The sequence below is a fragment of the Sander vitreus genome, chromosome 9 (assembly GCF_031162955.1).
Source record: "Sander vitreus isolate 19-12246 chromosome 9, sanVit1, whole genome shotgun sequence".
Lineage (NCBI taxonomy): Eukaryota > Metazoa > Chordata > Actinopteri > Perciformes > Percidae > Sander > Sander vitreus.
The window spans coordinates 29,464,045-29,468,787 of NC_135863.1; positions in this window are offsets into that span (position 1 = coordinate 29,464,045).

Here is a 4,743-nt window from a genome sequence, read left to right on the forward strand (position 1 = left end):
GCCGGGAAGCTACCCGTTAGCAGCATTAGCAGCACCTGTGAGTTTATCATGTGACAGCGAAAACGCGAAAGGCGGAGCAGTATGTCCTGTATGTGCCTTACCGGCTAACGTATTTCAAGATGGCGCATATGGAACCCATCTACCCCAGTTCATGCAAACGAAAATGTAAAATTTCAAGCAAGAAGGTGTTGATAGCGTGAGCCCAAGCTTTAGACCTCCTATTTGATAAGCCAGACCCACGTGACGCGTTCGTCCAATCAGCTGCCGGTTTAAATTTTTTGGACGACAATACAGATTAGCGCCGCCTGCTGTTATGGAGACGTATTGCATCTCATCGCTTTGGTGTGTTCCGAGGCATTTTTTTGACCAACTCGGGGAGACTGGTCAGTCCAACCAGCGGTCAGCCGTCTGGTTGGTCTGCAACGGCCTTAATGTGAACCAAAATCTTTGAAATCTGTAGTCCAGTAGCCTATTCCCTACTGAGTGAAAACGCTGTAACCAGCAGCCACGAACCGGGCTTCAATATAAAATGTTCAGCATCAGTTAGCGTCCACTAAAAGTTCTGTTTTTGCCGCTGACAGGCTCAGATTATTATTCTAAGTGTCTGACAACATTATGAAAGGATCCCTACAGAGATAGACCTTTTTGTTAAAGAGTAAGATCCGTTTTGTTTAACATGAAACAGCCCCGAAATCAAATCAAAAGCCGTCTTGGTTCGTCTTTCCACTGTTCCAACAATCACCACTCTGGTTTGTTTGAAATAAAACCGAATTCACCCATTTACATATTATGGAAATATGTTGGCTCTATACACGCTAAAAGTACTGATTATTTACATGGAGTCTGGTGGGTTTGGCGATGGTGAGAATAATTCAAAGATTTTGGTTCACATTAGTCACTTAGACACAAATGCATGGGAAAATAGGGTCCAAGTTGGAAAAATACTGAAACACCATTATTTATGCAAATTACGTTTACATAATTAAACATAAACGTTCCTAAAACTTGTAATACAACAAATGATTGTCTTAATGTAAGTGATCAACTGGGGAAGTTCCATGCTGATATCTGTTAGTTAAAATATTTCCCTTATTCACCTATAGTGAGCGTTTGGTCGGATAGTTCGGTTGTTGGGGCAGTGTGAAAGCTTATGTAAACTCTGGTGCGGACCAAACAACCAAACTCATGGTCTTGAAAACGGGGGTCTCTGTTCTCTGCAGTTTCAACCTGCACCAAATTTACAGACTTATATATGATTTAAGCGATGATAACTTCAACCTATGATAGCTACACATCACTCCTTATCTGTGACAACACCAGCTAATGAGCTACTACTTTCAAAAGGCCACCATTAAAGGTGCTCTAAGCAATCTCACGCGTTTGTTAGGCTACAACATTTTTTGTCACATACAGCAAACATCTCCTCACTATCCGCTAGCTGCCTGTCCCCTGAACACACTGTAAAAAAAGGCAGTCTGTGTAGACAGCCCAGGCTCCACAATAACCGACAAGAAGGATTTGCCGATGGGGGTTGGGGGGTTAGGGGAAGGGATGAGTAGGAGGGAGGGGCGAGCAAGACTTCGTTTTGTTTGACAATACTTCAAACGTCAACAAGAAGTGACATCACCCAACATCGCTTCGAGCACCTTTAAGTAGCCAATGGATTTGTCATCGACGCAACTGTACCTATGCTCCAGAGGTACTTTAAAGATGAGGACAACCGCCCAGACTTCTGACTGGGCAGGGAGGCCATGCAGCAGCTCCTGGTGGCCCTGAAGACGGATGGGGCCAGAGCCTGGAGACTCTTGTGTTCCTGTTCTGGCTAGCCAGCAGCTCAGCTTACAGGGTTGTGTCCAGGGTCTTCTGTATGCCTTACTAACGTCCCCATGGTTGTCCATAGGACAGCGGATGAGGTGGTAGCTGTCCAGGAAGAGGTCCGGGTGGTCAGGATGGCTTTGCCCAGTTGGTTTGTCACTGTAAAATAGATGGCTGCCACATCCGCATCAAATGTCCCAGCAGCCCTGATGGTCAACATGACTACAGAACAGGAAGCTGTTCCCTTCTTTGGTGCTCAATGCTGTCCGTAACCACCAGGGTGGCTTTATTGACAACTAACCTCCACCTGGATATTTCCTCCTAGCTGATGGTGGTTACCCATGTCTACATTCATCGCACCATATAAGAGGCCAGTGAGAAGCATGGCAGAGCTAAGGTTGAATCGTCATCACTCGAGAGGTTGCATAATCATTGATGATGAAAACACTTGAAGTGCATCCAAATCTTAGCATCCAAATCCTACCCTTTCTTTATCTTAGTGATAAGTTTGCAGATAAACATAGATTAACACCCCCTAAAAAGAGGATAAAGAACAATGAGCCACTTTTTTTAACGACCGTCGGAAAGGAACGGAGCCATAACATCCAGCTCCCTCCAAAGAGCCGTATTACCCATCACTAGCGGGTGCATTAGTGTTTTATAGTGTGTGATTGCTACCTCTTGATTGGGCAGTGGGTGCAAAGATGTGTTTCAGGCATAGACAGTACAATAAATGGACAAAGTGACGCCGTTGTTTTCAACGGAGACCAGTGAAGTATATTAGAAGCACTTTTCCGGTGAGGGCTGAGCGTTACTGCGCAGCCTCAAACTGAGCTTGAAGACGTAGATGTGACGTGAGCAACCTGTCTGAAAGTTGTAAGTCTTCTGGTAGCTGTGCCAAGAGAAATCTCAATCATTTCCAATCTTGCAGAGACGGAGAGCGTAGGTATATGTAAGGAGATAACATGGACACAGGCTAATTATTGCTCACTAAAATGCTAGTTAACATTAGTAATTAAACTTAAACAGCTAATGTAAGTCGAAACTGCCTGCAAGCTTCTCCTGTACTATACGGTAATTCCTCTACCATGCGACAGTAAGTCGCGTGGTTATGACACAATCATTAGCCTATTTTTACAAAAACGTCTGCTACGGAGACATAACGTGACATACAAGGTAATGGAGCCTTTTATACATTGTCATGTTTCTTTAGAAATAAACAATGGACAAATAAAGTCTTTAAACGCTTCAGATGTAAAGTGTTTCGCTGTCAAAGTGGCGCCAAAATGAATGGCAGTCAGTGGGATGCTAACGGCGGGTGAGTGTTTGGTAGCATCAAAATGGCGCCATAGGAGGTACGCTTAGTGGAAGCTGGCTTACCCCCTTGGTTTCAGGGTGCCAAGGTGGAGCCTCGAAGGATGCAGACACCCACACACCCCACCTCCCAAATACAGCTCAACAGTCCCCCCCACAGCGGGTTCCGGAAGTAAAAATACAATGCAATTTCTCCATTGACAAATTGGAGTTTAAGCCATAAAATTGTAACCATCGATTGTAGACTTAAAGCCAGCTATGACATGACTAAGCGATTGTATATGCTCATACAGATGCCAAACGTTCATGGGGCACCAACCTTGTTTTGAAATAAATGTCTTTTATTCGCAATGTCTTGGATAAGTACTAGCTATTATACTAATTACCCACAATCCTGAACAATCTCACAATCCCACACTGATGCCTCTGATTGGTGGAACTCATGCTGGTGAGGAGGGGGAGGAGGGGGAGCTGCCTGCACGATCCGTCATGCGCATGCCCAAAATGATAATCCTGTTTTACGAGGATTGATGACACTGCACGAAACACGATCGGTTCCACGCTTCTGCCGTTAGGAAGCTAACGTTAGTTGTGTTGTTGAGAATTCCAAGTTTGCATTAGTCAGCGTTTACCACACAGTTTGTCTCGTTGGAGAAAAGGTCTCTGAAACACTATTTTGATAATTACTCTGGTCAACCTGCCAACACACGCTGGCTGTATGTCAGTAAACCTCGTGTGATGTGATGACTACTAGAGCCCATTCCTAATTAGCAGTATAATTATAATAATAGCACAACGCAGCCCTGATGTTTGACCACTTAGACGTGTCTCCTGGTCTATGACAATATTGAGGGGTGTGTGTGTGTGTGTGTGTGTGTGTGTGTGTGTGTGTGTGTGTGTGTGTGTGTGTGTGTGTGTGTGTGTGTGTGTGTGTGTGTGTGTGTGTTTTGCAGGCTTTTACTGGCAATCAGCGGTGGTCATGCTTGAGAAGAGAGGCAGTTCTGGGAAACGAAGACTGGTGTTAGCCCGAGGGTAGTTGTGTGATTGTAGATAAAGGAAATGAGGTGGTTTTGTGTTCTGTGTTAGTTGGTTTGGGGTATTGCGTTTTCGCTGGTTTTGTTGTTAAGTGCTGGATTGCATTCTAGAGTCTGTAAAGTAAATCTAAGGGGGATTTACCCAGTATTTTGTTGGTGTTTGTTACCAAAGGTGGAAGCAGCGAAACACATCTACCCTTATAATGTGATCAAGTATTATATTATTATCGCAGTATTTTTAAAAGTGTGGTCAATATGTTCAGAAAGCCCTGATAGGCTTACACAAGCTGAAATAGTTTCAAAAAGTGTAACAGTAAACAGTTTATTATATTACAAAAAATATGGGCACAACCTTATCAAAAGTGCAACTTTTAACATCAAAGGAGCAAGGGTTCAGCATGTAAACACCTTATTTGTCAGGAACATTTCCAGTAGTGCATGTTTTAAATAATATATGAATAATGACAGTTACTTGTTTTCCCCCTCTAGTAAAATACATGAATGATTATTATTAATGTTCTGCAAAAAGGGCGCTACAGGAAGACAGGTTTCCATGGCGACGCGGACGAGGGGAACGGAT